We start from the raw sequence: 19140 nt of genomic DNA on the forward strand, positions 1-19140 counted from the left end.
CACCACATTTTATATGCTGCACGTGTCTATCTGACCTGCTGTCAACATCTGTTCTTCCAATGGTACGAGTGTGCCTAACTACAAAATATCAAACTAAGAGTATCTTATTGCCACATTTTATTTTTGTCCTGTTTCTTAAAAGTATGTCTTCTTGGAAAACAGGTACTGCAAAAAGAAAATAGATGGTTTCCTTTTAGTAGTTAATAGCAGCTGAGATCTGGGAAATTTGGGACAGAGAAGCAGCTTTTTCCACCTTGTCCTCTGTGTTTTCTGCCTGGAGAAGTGTGGGGCTCCCTGCACTAGAAATCTTCATGATGCAACCAAGCTAAGTCTGGAAATGAGGCCATACTAGTACATGTGGAGGGAAAAGGCTGCAGTTCTACATTTGTCAAGTCCTTCTGTTTCTCTGCTAAGGAAACAAATATGAAGCAATGCCATAACAGAGGACAGGGAAGAATAATACCAATGTAAGTGTCATCTCACACTGATTTTCAGTCTGATTCAAAGTTAAAAGTTCACATTGTCGGGCAGTCTAAGAGGATCTGTAAATACAAGAACAGATTTAAAGAGCTTCAGGCTTCCCAGCTAGAAGGCTGTTCAGCAAATTTGAAGATGGCACCAAGATAGTGATTAACGGAAATATTAAATGCATGAAAGGATTTTGTATTTATATTCTGAACAGCATTACACTACCAATCAGTTGTTTTGTTATAATGTGCTCCAATTATCCCGAGCTACTGATGCAAATACATTTTGATCTGTTGAATCAATAAGAGAATTTCATTATTGCAGCTTCTTGTTCAATTCTGGAGAGCTGGGGAACAATGAGCTCTTGATTATCCCCTGTGTAAATGTTGACAAACTTTACTCATATTGACTAATGTGCTCCTGGAAGACAGTGAGGTTTTGCAGGGATGGTGATGGGCCACTGCAGAATGGAATGGAATGGAATGGAATGGAATGGAATGGAATAGACTAGACTAGACTAGACTAGACTAGAATAGATTAGACTAGACTAGACTAGAATAGAATAGAATAGCTCACTGTAGGTATCTGATTTCTGAACATAACAGTGTTGGCTGATTTCAGGGAGTACTCTGCCACCTTCCTTTAGTCATAGGCTGTGTCTGCAACGCCTTGGAATGGGTCTGTGTAGAAGCATTGATGCTGAGCTGTAGGAACCCATGTCTCTCCCATTTCAAGGCAGTTTCCCTCAGATTAGATCTGGCCTGGCCCCAAGGATGCACACCCACCAGAGACATTGGTGAATTCATGAGAAATATCTCCTGGTTCTGTTTCATCCAGAAGGAAGCTTGTTTGTACACCTGAAAGCTTTTCTGTACACAATGAAGGGGAGCTACTGTCTCAGGTTTAAATAGTACTCCTGAGTTGATTTGATCTGAAATGCCACCGCCAGTGAAATAGCATCACAGTTCTCTTGCAGTAAGTATTTTGAGGTGCTTCTTCCAAAGACAGCTACATTTAATACCCTAAATATTTTTCCTCACTCTTTCTTTCACTCTTTGTCTCACTACAATTGCTTGCGGCATCAAGAATTCTGGTTTTTTTTCTATATTCATCCAACAGCACAAATCCTGCATCCTGATCAGTGAGCTTAGCTATGGTCAAAAAGCTGAAGAAAGGAAGACATGACAGCTCATTATAAGGCTTCATAACCACTGTTTTTTAATGTTTCAGAGAGTACAATAGAACTGGTCAACATTTTTGACTTAAAAATACTTTTTGATGGAAAAATGAAAAGACACCGAGAGATGAATCTGTGCTGTAGGAAATTGTTGAAAATCAGCTGGCTGTCTGAAACCACAGCTGATAGTGAAAAGGATGAACGTTAAAAGAATACAGATGCTTGAAATAAAAGCTAAAAAAGTAAAACATTTTTCTTTGGGCACATCGTCTGACAGTAACCAAACAACTCCAGTTTAGAGCTTGTGTTTCAAAGCAAGGTGGCAGGAAAACCAGAAAGAGGAAAGCAGAAAGCTAGAGATGATGACAGTGTTACAGATGAGACTCAAAAGAACCTGGCTGTTACACCATTCTCTTATCATCACAGCCATGAAAGATTGCAGGAGCTGATCAACAGCTTCTGCCTCACAGATATTATCCACAGGGGAAAATCACCCACAGTTTCTCCTAAATATTATACTTTAACATTTTTTTAGAAGCCAACATGTATTTTTCCTATATTTAAATTCTTGTTTCTCTTCTTCCCCCTTAAATTTCATATTAAAAACATAATTCATATTTTTCAGCAAGTTTTACCCAGTCTTAGGTATGTTTGGGTAATTTGCAAGTAATTCTGACATGATTAACCCAGTGAATGCAGAGATCGTTATCCAAAAAAGAAGTATGTTAGATTTTTGATTTTTTAAAGAATTGATTTTCAGAAGCTTATCCAGTCAGGAAGAAAAATCAAATAAAATATGGTAGATTTTACTTTCTAGTTCTGGGTTAGCCTTTCAACTTCTTTCAACTCCATAGAATCTGAGTTAAATCTGTGTGTAAAAGCTGGCTTTTACATCTTGATGTTTGTTCTTAATGAAACATATACAATCATGTTAATTTTCTATTCCTTTTTATTTTCCCCACTGCAGGACTGAACACATGTGCAGAAGTGCAAAGAACCCCTTAAAATACGTACCTGGAGAGTCTCTCCTTGCTGCAGGAAGATATCCCAGTAAGGGAGAAGAGCAGGAAGAGCAGGAAGACCACTGAGAAGTCAATGCAGATCACTGCACACTGAGAGCACACCACGCAGCTTACCACAAGACAGAAACAATTGTGGTTTCTAACAACTCTGCACTGAAGTGACATTTCTAGCTCTATTTGCTACAAACATGACTCTGGTCACCCTTCACCATTTTGACTCTCTTTAGTACACACTGAAGATGGATCCAATCAGAATTTGCCATCCTGAGTCTGCTCTCAGCCGTGTGAGTCAGTCAGACAGCAAAACATTTGGAAGTAGTAGGCTGGAAGTGTAGGGCCCTCCTTATGTCCTTAACTGTAAGAGTGCCTGATCCATTCTTGTGTCATGAGATGGCTCCCCTGGAGGTGATTGTCCCCAGCCTCCCAGTCTGGCACTATGGGCTTTCCTTCAGTCCCTCAGGGAGAAGGTGGGAGGTGGGAAGGTGGGACATGATGGATGAGTCCTTGTGAGTGAGTCACTTACTGACCTCCCCACCTCCACATGTGATGTCCTAGATGTGAAATATACTAATTTAATTTGATAGCATAGAGCTGTTGTAATAATTTCTGCAGTGTGGGAGGGAGCATGGTGTGGAGCCAGCGCCTGCAGCTTGGTGAATTGAGAGGGTGAAGGAGGAGGTTTAGGGTTTCTGCACAGCTGCCCATTGGAGCATGGCTGGCTCCAGCCCCCCGTTTGCCTGGATGGGCAGGAGGCCACCTCACCAGTCAGTCCCTTGGGATAGCATCGGCCTGGACAAGCCCCTTCATGCCCTGACATGTGGGCTCAAGCAGCAAAAGCAGAAGGACACCATTGCCATGCCAGTCCTCAGGTTTCAGCAGGAGTCAGGGGCAGTCCTTGAGCCCAGAAAGGGTTCTGGACACAGGGGCCACTCCATGACACTGTGGGTTCAAAATCTGCAATACATTACTTGTGAAATGACACAAACCCTGTTCCTCTGGCTGTGAGGCTTGCCCTCACAGAGCTGGCCTTATGTGTGCAGGTGTAACAGTGTCCTGCCCTAGCACAGCCTGTGAAAGCTAATGGCCAAAAGGGTAGCCCCCGGGACCAGGCTGCGCATCCTTCCAAAACTGTCCCTTACAGTCCAACAGAGGGCAAGGGCTCTGAATTGTTCCCCATATCTTGCAAGGCACTCAGTGCAAAAGAAATATTGGTGAAATGGGAACGGAGCTGTTGTCAATGGTCAACACAGAGAGAGGCCACACAATGCTGAGCAGAGCCCTGAGCCAAGGATCCTAAGTTGAACATCCCAGTGAGAAGCGCTCAGCAGAGTGTTTCTGAGGAAGCCAGTGTCTGCCACTGTGACAATGCCTCTGAGGAATTTCTGAGTTTATTCAGCAAGCATATATCTGTATGTGCATTCACTAGATGCCCATATATTTTATCATATCATTTAAAAGCAGGAATGCATGCAAATACTCTCTAGCAGTTAGACAGGAATAACTGCTAAAGACTAATTCTAGAGAGAAAAGGGATTCCCTGGAAGAGGTTGATGACTATATAACTAGGGAGGATTTTAACCCCAGCTAAATTCTCAGAGGTACAATTTGCTTCCAAAGACATGGACAGATCTGCTGTCCTATGTGCTGTGAAGTCCAACCTCATTCTCTTTCTGCAGTAGGAGCCACTTAATCCCATCCTCTATCTCCCAGGCATTAAATCCTGAAAAGTACTGGTGAATTTATTGGCCTGAGGCCACCAGAAGCCTTGGTGACAAGCACAGCAGCTGCTCCAGCTCCCCCCACTCCCAAACTGGGCTTTCACTGCAAATCTGGCTATGTAGTGCTGGACAGCCTGTGAGAAATACATTACAGGCTATACATAGTCTACTGGCTATGTATAACTTTGGCTGTTGGCTCAAAACATCTGTAAACAGCTTTCCTGGAAGCCCGGCAGAGATATCAGGGGAATGTAAAGGAGGTATAAGATTTTTTTACCTTGGTAATATTGCTCCCTGAAGTGCTTGTGAGATACAGTAACCTTATCAGATTTTACAGCATCCTCCTCCATCCCATCCTAGGGGTGGTGACCAAAGGAAAATAGGATTCAGGCTGATTGAAAAAGGCCAGGTAGAGGGACAGCTCTAGTGATGGCTGATGGACAGTGTGTCTTGACTATCCCTTTATAATTTAAATCTTGAAGCTTGTTTGTTTGGGGTTTTTTTGTTTTTGTACATTTACAAACATGCAGTTTAGAAAATACCTGTAACTCAGGGTGATAGGAATGGGAAAAGCTGACTATAAAGTACGTGGTTATTCCTAGCTGGATATTTCCCCATTGCTGATGCAGATGGGAAATTGGAGCTGCTGTGACTCATCAATTTTCCTGTTCATGGTGTCAGGTATGAGTGTCACTCTATATTCAGAGAGATCCTTAGCAAGGATGATTAAAAAAAGATGAAGCACAAAAACAAGTCAAGCAAGAGGAAAGTCCTAAACCACTGAAGTGCAGGACAGGAGCCACTAACAAAAATTAGAATTAACACTCAACTTTCTGGAAGGAATCACCATGGAGTTGATTTAGTGATAGCACTGACTTAGTGGGAAACTGGGAATTCAAACTGAGCTTTTCAAGAGACCATAGTCTGTTAGAAGTAGAAATGTTATTAAAATGTAATGGGATTTTGGAAAATAATATGCATAGGCTCCTTTTAAAACCCAGCCATCATGCACAAGTTAGATTCATTTCAAGGGCAAGATTTGTAGCAAGTATAGTCAGAGAAAGTCTATTAGAAATTAATAGCTTTAAACCAAGGCAGTTGTCTGCTGAGGTATGTAGGTACCACCAGATCTGCACTGGTCATGTGAGCATTATTCCAGTCTGTGCACCAATTTCAAAGGTGTATCCTTTACTCATTCCTTAAAATTCTTTATTAAAGTGATACAAAAATGAAGAAGCAAAATCTGCGTGTCTGGGTGGCAAATATGTCAAGAAAGAATATCTGGGGGTTTTTTATGCATTTGTGATGTATCTAGCACATAAGGAACTGTACTAGTCCAGATTAAGAATTTGAGAGTTGTCACAATGCATAAAATATAGATGAAGACTTTAGGAACCTATTTGTACATTCAATTTTGCCTAGAGTCCTGTCTCCAAAACTTTTACCAAGCCTTTTTCTCAAAAATTCTGCAGGGCAAAAAAAGGTCAGCAGACTTGAGGAGGTGCTGCAGGTAGTAATTATCAACAACTCCAATAAAAATCACTAGTGAGACATGATTCCTTCCTGATCACACCAGCAGTCCAAGGGCTTCAACCTTCTAAAAACTGTTATCAGCAGATGAAAGGAAGAAAGCAGCGTGAGATCTGGAAAAAAAAAGAAAATGTGACCCATGACAGATATCTTATACACTCCACAAATAGGCTGTGTTTATGCCTCTCTTTTGCCCTGCTGAGACATCTGACATATGAAAATACACCTGTACAGACAGTTCAAACAACAGAGCAGCAATAAGAGCCTCAAGGATTCTGCAGCGATGAGCTTCTTGCTTTCTGGGACTCAGCAATGTGATAATGGGTGACTACACTGATTTGGTGTAAACTCTGTGTAGTCCTGCAATGCCTACCACATCTAGGGGGGTCAGACACATTCCCAGCACCCTAGCCACCCCTCCATAATGGAGGCTGCTTTTGATCTGTGCAGCCACATCCATATCTTTACTCAACTGCTCCCTCACATGATCTGCTTACACCCAGGTCCAAATGGCAGATTTATGCTTGGGGAATTCAGGTGGAAATATAAAAGTCATTCAGGTCAGAAGGTCATTAAGCACTGACTAACAATGCAGTGCCATGTGTCCTACAGCATGTAGATCCACTACTGATGCTGCAGGAAGTCTGTTAGCCAAGCTAGAGAAGGCATCAGTAAAAATTCTCTCTTTTAATATCTTTAGACAGTTTCTTTAAACACTTTCTATGAGGATTACAAAATGATCTGTTTTTCTGTCAGTTCCATATAGCCATTTTTTATAAAAGAAAAAACTATGTTTGCAAAACCTCAAACGCCTCTGCAGCCCAAGGGTAGCATAGTTAGCTGACTGTATTGGATAATTCAATTTCATTAGCAGCTTTTTCATACACAGTGAGACCAAGGAGAGTGCATACTTCTGCCTGCCCATCACTCCACTGTGTATTGTGTTTTGTGAATTGCCACCTTTCAACCCTGTCAAGGTCTCTCTGGATGGCATCCCCTCCCTCCAGTGTGTCAGTCAGACTACACAGCTTGGTGTCACTGGCAAACTTGCTGAGGGTGCACTCTATGCCACTGTCAGTGTCTCTGACAAAGCTGTTAAACAGCACCAGTCACAACAACAATCCCTGAGGAATGCCATTCATGCTGCTCAACACTTGGACATTGGGTTGTTGACTGCAGCTATTTCAGTGTCCGCTTAATTCCTGTCCACCACTGGCCCATCTGTCAAATCCATGTCTCTGCAGATAAGAGACAGGAATACTGTGCAGGATGTTGTCAAATACCTAGCTCTAGATTATGTCTGTTGCTCTTCCCTCATCCACCAATGCTGTAATCCCATTGTAGAAGGCCATCAAATTTGTCAGGCACCCTGCCCTTAACGAAACCATGTTGATTGTCACCATATGTAATTTTTCATGTGCCTCAGCATATATCATATAAATAACTATTGTATAGCTATACCTCTTCTTTTCTGCTGCCTTTCTCCCTCTCTCATTGCTCTAGGTGTTCTGGTTGTAATCAAGATAAAACAGAATGATTATAGGAACATAAATGGATTAGGACAAGCAGTCAGCTGGAATTGTTTTTCCACACTCTTTTATGAATAGCAGCTGAGCAGTCAATGGAAAGAGAATATAAGCCCTTGCTACAGTTCACTGCTCCCTACATGAGTTGTGAAACTTACACTCTCAGTGCAGTTCTGTGACTGAGGCTTTTTACACCTCCTGTCCCTTTTTCAAGTGATGGACTGGCAAGCAAAGGCAGTGACATATATTAGGGTGGCCATGGAATGGGTACCTGTGTGATGTATTGCAGGGCTGTAGAGCAGCTAATGTTACACTGCTCCTTGTACTACACAGCAGCTTTGCAATGACTTCCCTAGATCACAGAAGAGTGCAAGATGACTCTTCTCTTCCAGTTATATAATTAGATCCATTGCTCATCTGTCACACCAGCAGCAGACACTCGTCCATCTGTGACAATGCTCTGCCTGCATCTCAGCCAGGAACACTGACACATCTGCATGTTGCCATGTGCCCTGGGAGCAGGAGCTCAGACCTCTGGCTTGGGGCTACTTCACTTTGGCTTCTACCAACTCATCATCAGAGATGCTGTCCCTGGTTCTGACAGCAACAAGGAGCAGAGACAGCAAGTATAAAGCTGGATAGAAGCATCTTCTTCTCTGGATATCTACTTCTTCCTACATCTTTTGTGCCTTGCTATCTCTTTTAGTGTGCTTTTCTTACACTGGATGCTCCCTAGGGGCATGAATCTATCATTATTATTTAGCTTTCCTTGTGCCATCTAGAGCTGTAATAAATCCTGAAGAAGGTCACTGTAATCAGCATATTGCAGTACAAGCATCACAGAGAAATGGAGTCTGCCCCAAGAGGGAGGAAACATCCTGAGCCTCAGAGACAAGAACCCATGTTCTTGTCATGTGCCAAAAACTTAATTTATTTCTAGTAGCAGTCCTGTCAACTCCTGAGTCCAATGCATTGCATTATCAGAAGTCATGTTTCACTTTACTCTTTCATGGCAATCCTCTGCCATGATGGAGGACACCATCCTGTAGCAGATATGATTTATCTGAACTTAGGGCTAGATTCAAAAAATGAAAGCAAGGTATTTTTCAGTTTTTGTAAATATTCCTGCCCAGGTGGGATGAAAAGCAGAACTGTAGCCAATGTTCAAAGGCAGATAAGGAACAAAAAATAGATCCTCACACATCTATTAAAATGCCTCCTTTCTTCCACAGATTGTTTATTTATGGATTTTATTTATGCCTTATAGCTGTATCTGAAACCTTTGTGACACTAGTGAAGGCACAGCAAGTCTCCAGATTGTGGCCATGAACCTGCTTCCTGAAGCTGCCTGGTTATAAACGTACCTGAGAGTGCTGGGGAGGCTGAGGACGGCAGTTTCCCTCACCTGCACACAGAGCTGCAGAGCAGTGCCTCACTTTCCTTGGTGCCAGCTGGAGCAGGCTGAGGTGAGCACCAGGGGCTGTTTCCCATAAAGTTCCATCGTGAAAGGGCCTTAAGATTTTGTAGTTGCTTCCAGCCTCTCAGCAGCAGATGCTGCAGCTGTGAGTGGCAGCAATCACTGCTTGTAAAAGGGGAGCTGGGGACATGTGACACCTCCATCCTCATATCTTCCAGCACCACCACTTCCCTTAGGGAACCTGAACTATCCTCAGTGCTCACTTCAGAAATAGCAGCCTCTGCTACTCTTGATATTATTTCAGTCATCTCTATTCATACAAAATGAGGATCAAGCATTTTTCAGCTGCACTCTCTGGCAGGCTCTAAAATCATTTGAGCAAGGTGTTTCCAGCAAAAGCAAGGAGGGAGATCCCAGGTTATCAGGTCTTTTTACAGGCAGAAGGAAGATGGATGTACTGCTGAACTCCTGTGGGTTGCTTTCAGCCATGTCAGCTTTAAAAGCTGAGCCACATCTGATTTAGATGAGGTTCTCCTATCTGATATGTGTCATAGAAATCATGTCTTCAGCTGATGCCTTGCCACCAGAGACAAAACAAATAGTATCAAATGATATCAAATGTCTCCAGAAAGGGTGGTTCTTAAGGAAGAAACTGCATATTTTTGCCCCATGTCATATGACCGAGGATCTCATTTTCTCATAGCAAGATCTTCACGTGCTGGACTTGTAATTGAAAAGGTTGTTAATGTTCTCAGCCCCCCATCCCATCTCTTCTCTTCGTGAGGTAAGCATTGCTCTCTTGAGGGGAGAAGAACCAATGGAGAAGGTCAGCTCTGAGTTCAGACCAGGCTGTTGAGTGGTTCATACAGTTCAGTCTTGAAAGCCTCAAAAGCCAGAGACTGCAAAGCCTCTCTGTCCTCTGACCAATTGTCCTGATAGACAAAAGTGTCTCTTTATGCCCAGGCTGAAACTCTTACGTCTCAACTTTTATGCCTTCTGTGTCTTTCTTCCTGCCCAGATCCACTTTGAAGGTATCCTCAGTGACTTTCCTACAGGCACTTTGGGCTGCTGCTAGGCCACCTAAGGCCATCTTTGTCCCAGTTAAACATGTCCACTTCCTTTGTGGGAGTTCTCCAACATTTCCTTGTAGGATGCATGCTCCAGCCGCAGCATCTGCCCTGGGCTCACTCCAGTTTATCACTGTCCTCTTTTTAGTGGGAGGGGACAAAACTGCAATGTCTAGGTATTGTGTAATGAGTGCCAAGTAGGGAACTGAAAACTCCCCCTGATCTCTGTCTCTGTTCCTGCTCATTCAGCCATGCGCTATTGTAGAAGTCAGGACTCACTGCTGGTCCATGTTCCATTTGCTGCCCACCCAAACCATCCATCTTGTTGCACAGGTTCCCACCATTCCAGATGTAGGATTTTACATTTGTCCTTGTAAAACTTCATGAGGTCTCTGTCAGCCTATTCCTCCAGCCAGACAAGGTCTCAGCATAACCACTGTCTCCTCAGTTTGATGTCATCTGGAAAACTAACAAGCAAGTCTTCTGTCACCTCCTGCAGAGCAATGGTAAGGGTATTGAAAAAGAACAGTCCCAGGACAGAGCTGTGTAGTGCTCCAGAGCTGAGCCAGAGACAAGGATCCTGCTGTGCTGCTCCAGCTGGTATTGGGGACCATGTGTTGTGGTATGTCTACATCAGTACCAAGCACGTGTGTTCCTGAGTTTTCAGCCTCTTCCTGGGCACCTTTCTGCAACAATTGCTTTGTCTTTGAGTTGTTTCCCTCCAGTGTGCACTGGGCCTCCAGCTGTTTAAGACTCTAAACTTTGTCAATCCTTGTTGGGACTCCCTCCTGAGCTGCCAGCTGGAGACAAGAGCACCTTAATACGAAGAATAGCTGGAATTTTCTGATAAAAAAAGTTTGTCCAGCCACCCTTACCTGACAGCAGCAGCCAGAACTCTCACTCACTCACTCACTCACTCACTTACTCACTTCCCATAAGTCTTCAAGGACCCTGTAAGATTGGGAAGATCAGCTGTGGAAGTTCTTGCCACTGTTGGCTGATTCTGTTTGCTGCGCTGCGGGGAGTACAGACCATGCTGTTAGTTGTTCTGTGCACCTGCTTCCAATGTTTGTGTATGTAGCCGTCACTAATAGAAGCTCCTTCCCTTATTTTAAAGACCGTCTATTTGCAACAAAATGGCAACCTTTGAACCTTTGTTGTGAGGTAGGAGAGGATTTAATAAATCATTAAAAAAGTTGGGGACACTCCCACCAGGCCATAGAGGTTTGCAACAAGACGCTGCTCAGTACCACAGTTTCAATAAACTTTGCTAAAACCACACACTGTGAGGTTTTGGCAAAGTTTGTTCTTTTGTCTTTTGACAAAAGTAATTATTCTGAGTACCCCTGTTTTCCATGGGCCATGTTTTCCCCCTGCTGTCTGGCAGGAATGCCCTGGACACAGGGCAGGATTGCAGAGGCCCCATCACCTACCCCACATCATCTTCCCTGTGAATGAGGCAATCTCATCCATCTGGTGTCCTGTGCTTCACAGCACAAAGGGCATTGTTGCTTGAAGAGAGGATCACAAGAAGACAGGAAAGTTCAGGAACATGGTGGCCTTGAGACCAGGATTTGTGGGAAGAGGTGTGGACATGACTGGTTGATGGAAGGAAAGACTGGGGATCTGATTCTGCCATCCTTTTCACAATCAGGCACAGGCAGGTGTGTTGTCCCTGCATAGCCACGACCACTCCTCTGCACTGCTCATCCCTATCACCACCCCAAAACAGTAGCAATGGGCAAAGTGGAAAGCTATGTCCTTTGCCTGTGGCTGGAGATACAAAAAATGTCTTGGAGTATACTTTTAAATACTTTTCTCAGTGTTTGCAGTGAAAGTGATGTGAATAGGACTAATCTTTAATGAGAATTCTGAGCTGTCAGTACAGGAAAATACATAATCTCCAGTCAAATATGGAAAATAAAGTCAACATTTTATCTGCAGCCTCTGCAATTTTAGCTGCGGGAAGATAACATGCTATAATTTTGAATCATTGATTGAAAACTTGTTCACCACAAAGTATTATCACTGTGCTCAATTTTACCACATTCACATTCGTGCTGACACAGTTCCCATGAAATGTTAATCTTGTCTAATCACTAGCACAGAGCAGTTAGGAAGCCTGTAGGGTTTTTTGAGGGTATATATTCAGTACACCAATATAGCTGCATCCGTGGAAAGCCCCAGTAAATGTATTTCTTGATTGGTGTAATTCAGCAGCCTCGTTAGAGGTCATAATTAACTACACCCAGTCCACAGACAAAAAAATCTTTGAGGCTGCTGCTAGAGATAAAGCATTTGGGAAAAGTAGGACTACAGTGGAGAAAAGTGATAGAGTGTGTAACTGAATTATTACCAGAAAAATTGTTCTATATAAGCTCATATATGCTTACTTGCCACAGTCCTGTAGACAGACAATGAAATGTATGTGCCAAAATCAATGAGACCTTATGAAAACTTCATCAAAACTTAATGCAAAGTATTTATGGTAAATAATTCAACCCTAGATAAAGCTACATTTAAAACCATTTTGATTGTCACTTATTTAAATTGAGTGAATACTGCAAGGACCAGAAACTTTGTTGTCATGAATTAATCTAAGCACAGTCCAGGAATCAGTTTGGGGTAAACCTTTTGCTTGTTAGGATTTCTGAATTTCTGAATTTCCTGAACTAAGAAGCAGTTTATTACTTTAACAAATCCCTTCCAGTCTAATGTGTGCATTGCCCTCAGAGCAGGGACTAGACCTCAGCTCTCTCCCTGTAACAAGCAAGTGCCAAATCCTCAGCTAAAACATTAGATATTGGATTAGCAAATCCCTCATTCCTTTACAAAGCACAGAATAAGTTTATCTGAAGGACTGGAGGGTGGCCTCCCACTGGCTAGCCAGTAACACAGGGACTTGGGTGCTCTCCATGCCAAGGATGGGGAAAGTTGCAGAGTATTTAATGTAAGAGGGTTTTTTAATGCATCAGTGACTTCTTTTTCTCCTTCAGACACCAGTCTGAATGTATCCAGGTGTATTTTCTGCGTAAATAAAGAAGACCTTGCAACAGAGTCAGGTTTCTAGATGGTAGAGTCCATACAAGTTTTTAGGCCTTTTTGAAATCAAGAAGAGTCCATATGAACAAGAAAGTGATTGCAATGTTCATATCTGTCCATTCCTGTGCTGGCTGGGAACTGACATGGCTAAATTTATACTTACCTAGAAAGCCTAATATGCATGTAGGTAGCATTTGTGTCTTGTGTGTCTGAGTACAGCCTGCAGCATTTGCTTTGGCCAAAGGAGAGATGGTTTTTGGCACCCAGATGGGGGTTGAAGGTTCTGGAAAGTAATTCTAGAAAGCATTTGAGGAAGTCAGAATGCATAAACTGCTCAGCATTTCGTGATAGAAAGGGTTAAAAATATTCTTGACAGTGTAAAGAGGGAAGTAATGATTAAGGGTGGAAAGATGGCTTTTACCTTTATGTACAAAATTGGCTAGAATAGGTCTAGGATAATGTTACATTCTGGCATACTTATATTAAAAGAACAATGAAATGCTGCTGAGAGTGCAAAAATACCCTAAAAATTGTGGAGACTAGAGGAAATACAAGTCCAGGAGAGATGTAAAGAGCATCATCACTTTAGCTCAGGAAAGAAAAGTTTAAGGTGACCTCAAAAGGAATTTTATTAACTGGGAATAGAAGTGTTCTTTAATTCACTTCTTTAATTCACTTTTTAATTATGGACAATGGCATAACAAGAAATAATGATTCAAAGCAAGGCTAGACAAATTTACATGAGAAATTAGGTGCAAATATATTTTAGGGAGGTTATAAACTATTGAAGCAAAATACAGAAGAAAATGGTTCGTTCTGCATCTCCCCATGTGTCCAAATGCCTTTCTGAAGTTTGCCTAAGTCAAACAGAAATTATGAGACTCAGCACAGAGATAACTTCGTGAAATAAGGTGGTTGGTGTTCTGTTCATATCTAATGCTGCGAATCTGGATTTTTATCTTTTCTTCAAATCCAGATGATATAGTCTTGCTTTTTAAGTGAAAAGTTTATTAGTATTCTTGCAAAGCATTCACTAGGTCTGTAAACATAATCAATCAATTGGGTATTGATATGGCAGGTAAGGGTTTGATTAGAAATGCAAAATACCCAGACTTCAGTGTGATTAATGAAGCAGCTGAGCCATGAAGGATTCCACATTAGTGGGGCAGGTGTTTGGTCTAAGAGAGCAAGTGGGGTGTTGTTACAGAGTAAAATCAATGACATTGCTGGAGCTTCTCCCAGTGTGAACAGATGCAGGAACATATTCCCACTGGTAAAGGTCAGATCAATTCAGTGCCTGTCATAATTTCCCACAGATAAAACACCTACTTACAATAAATAAATTAATAACTTCTAAATTTAATACAGTATGAATTAATTAACAAAGATCAATGTCTCCACTGTACAGGCAGCTAAACAGTTATATTTATGTTTCAAAGAATAACTTCAAAAATGTGAGAAATCATCACATTTCACAGGGATCTCCCTCCTTCCACATTTGTCCTGTGCTTGGGACTTTTCAGCGTGCACAGGGACAGGTAGAACAGCCCCAGGGCAGCTGCTCAGCACTAAATGTCTAACCAGGGGACACATTTCTGCTACTAGCTGCCTGAGTTAGGGGGACATCCTTTCCTTGCCCATATCAAAGCAAGCCCTGGACATGTGACCATCAGAGAACAAATTTGAGTTTCCCCAAAACCTATTTGTGTAACCCAAGCCACCCTAGAAGAAGCACTGTATGCCAGCAAAGTCATCCAAGCCCAAGATCTGTCCTTTCACCCAGAGACTACAAGAAACAAAAGCCAAGGGATGAGACATGACACCTGCTGCCCAGTCACCCCTGTGTGCCACAGCTCCAGAGGAACATGAAATGAAGATCCATGTTAATCTTAAACAGACAACCTGTCCTTAATGAGAGTTTTTGATCCGCTGCTCCTTTGGGAGTGAACTAAATTGTATCATCAAAGGCAGCTATAATCTTGCATGCAGGGGGTTATGCTACTCCATTCAGAAGTAAATTCAGATGAGCTTTCCTGGGAATTTAAATAGACAAACCCTTATTCATATCTGTGGGAGCCAAAGTAGACTATTTCAAATAATCCTAAATGCACTGACTGGGTCATAAACAGTAGCCCTTAACTGCTTTCAGACATTGTCTTGCTGCTATTTATGGCACATTGATATCATATTGCACCATGAGGATGCCACTCTGCTATTGACATTTTTGCAACATAAAATATCAGGCAGGAGAATTAATATGCAGGAAGTCCAGACAATGGGCTGCCATTGGTGTGTAGCATATATTGGTCTTTCTGCCAGCGAAGCCTTTCCACAGGGATTTGACTTCCCCTGGGCTGCTGATGAATGGTTCTGTGAATTTGTTTTGGTCCCATCCACTCCTTAGGGTTCATAAAGGTGAAGAGAAGCTAAGGAAGGAAATTAAAACCTTTCTTCTCAAGGGATTTGGTTAATCATATCCATCTGGTAGATTTTGATTTTCAGGGAGAATAACAAGAAAAACAGAGGAACTGCACTGGAAGGTATTAGCAAATTCTTCACTCCCATTCCCACAAGAGAAAGCCCTTTTTGCACATCCATCTTATATTAATATATTTCACCTCCCTTTTTTCACTTCTTTTCTGGCTTTCTCCAGATAACACAACATAGCTGTTCTTCTCCTGTTCCCCAAAGTTCTTAATGTTCGATGAATAATTGTCATTTCTCTCCTTCTAACAAACCTGAGTACCTCTTCCTTGCCATGAGTCCTCTCTAACAGTGATACACCCAACCTATGCTTTCAGTTCCTTCTGGGCATGCCATGGGGCAGTTATCATCCCCATATCTAACAGGAACATCTCTCAGCCTCTTTTCATTATTTTGCAAAAGGTCAGGCTGCCTCCCAGCACCAACTCCTTCAGCAGCATCTCAGCATCCAAGTGCTTCCCAGTGGTGAACCAGAGGCTCTGGAGTACAGGCATCTGACATACTTGTTGTTTTCCTGAGCTTTGAAGGCAAAGTCAGCACCTTGGGTGTCTCAGTGGGCTGAAAGATGATGGTTTTCCTCAAAAATGTGATGTTTGCGCTGATTAAATCACCCTTTTTAGGGGGTGAAAATTTCTTCCACAAGTACAAATTTCCTGGATCCATGTCATGGAAGATCTAGAAGGCACTGAAGGAGGAAATGTCCTTGTTTGTATTAGACCTGCATTCCCATGATACTCATTATGATTTTGTGATGCTCCACCTTATTCTCAGCTATTCCAACTCCTGAGTCCCTTCCCAACAGCCCAGCTCTGCACCTACATTTTGAGAACATGGTTTGAGTAGCTAGGGCAGCCAAGTGGACATCCAGGAATGTGTTTCATATTCCTGCCTCTCTCTGCTGCATACCTCCCTCTCACTGTGTGTCTGCTGCTGGCAGGGTAAGGCAATGCCCCTCAGAATTTCCCAGGATTTGCAGAATGCTCCTGCATCCCCAAGCACTTTAGGGAGATGGTAAAGAAGGAAACCTGAAGGCTCAGATAAATGATACTGGCAAAAAGCTATTTTTTTCAATTCTTCATTTTTTTGCTTTAGGTACGAACAGATGAAAGGAACTCTGATTGCAGGTAGGTACAAATTGTGGTTTGTGGATTTGTTTCCAATGGTGAAGTAGCAGTTGGATGCAAAAGCTTCTGCAAACACTGCCACAGTACTGTTGCATCAATAATTGCTCTTTTCATCTACAGAAGTCCTGAAAAAACTTGTTTTCTGCTAAAGTCACCATGTGGTATGCAAATATATTTATGTGCTTGCATTATCACAACTTTAGTCCTTGGGCCTCCCTGTGCAAGGACACTGAAGACATGGACAGCTGATCTGCCAGGAAGAGCAAGGAAAATCTGAGTAAGTGACTAAAATCAATGCATAGGGGCTCTGCAAAGGAGCTTTGCTGGCACATTGGCCCTAGAGAGCCCTCTGGCACATCCCAGGCTGACTTGATTTAACTGTTCAGTGGTCAGACCAAAAGGGAATGTGGTACTTGGCCCACAGCTCTGTTCTCTTGCTCTGCAAGCTTGAAGCCTTGTTTCTCACGAAGCAGTTTGCATCTCAGCCACTGTGTGCTCTGCTACCTCACCTCTGTGCACAGGCTTGTCCACCACAGCTGCACTGGTGGGAAGCAACCAGCCAGGTCGAGTCAGCCTTCCAAAAGGAGTTTCACAGAATAATTTGCCTTGGTCTCCCAGTGGTCAGGGTGGCACTGGGTGCTTCATTGTAATTGCCAAGGTTAATGGGGAGCTGAACTGCAGTGAAGCCTTTGCACTGGCCAGGCAACAACAAGAAGACTGAGACAACTTAATTCAGCACTTGTTGGAGGAGGAGGAAGCAAAAATTACAGATCTAGTGAGATATTAGTATTAATCATAGATTTCCTTCAGCTTCTGGAAGATGTAGATTTTTTTTTAAACTACAGTTTAAAAATTCCCTAAAATGGCCTCAACCGACTTTGAAAGTCTGGAGCCACTGTAACAGGGATCACTGAAGTTTTCCCAGGCTCTACAGTATTAGCAATATGAGGACTCTGAGGGGATTCTTCTGGTAACAGAAAAAATCTGGAAATTCATGCATGGTATTGATTGTCCAGAATAAATGTAGGTTGGGGAGCTTCATAAGAGGTAGCCAATGCTAGATTTTAGAAAGAAAATTGTTTTATCTATTGTATCAAATGAATAATGTCAAGCTTATTCTTCCTCCATCTGCATTATGGAGATTGCCCATAATTCATGATGATGGGCTAGATCTCCAGCTGAGTGGTGTTCATTGACTTTATTAGGAGGACTTAATAAGGAAGGTTACTTGTGCAAGGAGCTGGGGGATCGAGCAGAGGGGCGTGGGTGAAGTGGCAGCAAATGACCCTCAGCAGAAAGGGCCAGGAAATGAGTCGGTAGCTTAGATGCTGGACTCAAGAGAAGATGAGACTGAGTGGAGCCATGTACAAAGGTAAGGATCTGGGCTGGAAAATAAGTCAGTTCCTGGAGTCAGCAAAGGGGAAAAGCATGTCTGCAAGTCAAAGTAGAAAAAGGAAGAATAATTTTCTTTCAACAAAACTCATATTTTGAGACGTGTGATGATGAGCAGAAATACTTCAATTCCAATTAGTTTGAAAGTCAATTGAAAAAGAGTTCTGCAGCAGAATTTAAAGACTGTTAAATTTATTTTGGTTTCAATAGAAGAACTAGAGAAAAGGTGGGCAGTAATTAATGGAAATTGCAAGTAAGAGCCCAGGAAATCAAATGTTAACAGCCTCCACAATGAAACAAAATAAGTAAATCATAATTATCATTATTACAATGAGTATCAGGGGAATTAATAATCGTTAGTTAATTGTCAATAGTGCCAGCCTTTCTCCTAGTGTATTTGCATGTTTTCCACCTCTTACTTTGTCTCATTAGTTTGAAGTGATGCTATCAACTTGAAATTCAAACCTTTTAAAAAATATTTAAAAGTCATTGCTCTTTCCCTTCTGCTAATTATTACTTTGAAGTTTACTGGTATTTAGAAAATATTTTTTCTTCCTCATGTACAAAAATTGCAAAAGGAAAACAAACTACTGTGGAACAGTGACAGTCATGAAAAACGATGATACCAAAGATTAGTAAACAAACTGGAAAATCTAGTCTCTTCTAGGATTCAAAATCTAGAGACCCCAAATGAATACAGTACCTGATCAGAGCTGTTCTTTGAGATAAATGTCATGTGGAATTGCAGACAAGAATCAGAGCTTCAGCTGTGTCTCTCTCATGTTTCTAAAGAGATCTTGCACTTTACAGAAAAAATTATCTGAGTTTCTTATCAGTGGGGAATAGACCCTGGATAAATGCAGGGATTGCTGAAAGATATATCTTGTGTTGAATTTAAAGTGAAAATTGAAGCTTCCTAAGATTATGTTATGATTCTAGGGAATGCTGTTACTGGTGATATTTGAACCACTGTTATTTCTCCTATTAGGGATAGACTCATCACATCCAACTCAGACACAATTTGACTGATGCTCTACACAATATGCTGTCTGTTATTTGTGTCTGTGATCCTTTACACCTGGTCACAGTTTTCATTATTTATGCTGTTATAATATCCTCTACATACTTTACTACCTTGTGAAGACCAAATAAACTTTTTTGAAGCTTTATTCA

The sequence above is a fragment of the Molothrus aeneus genome, chromosome 2 (assembly GCF_037042795.1).
Source record: "Molothrus aeneus isolate 106 chromosome 2, BPBGC_Maene_1.0, whole genome shotgun sequence".
In the NCBI taxonomy this organism is placed as follows: domain Eukaryota; kingdom Metazoa; phylum Chordata; class Aves; order Passeriformes; family Icteridae; genus Molothrus; species Molothrus aeneus.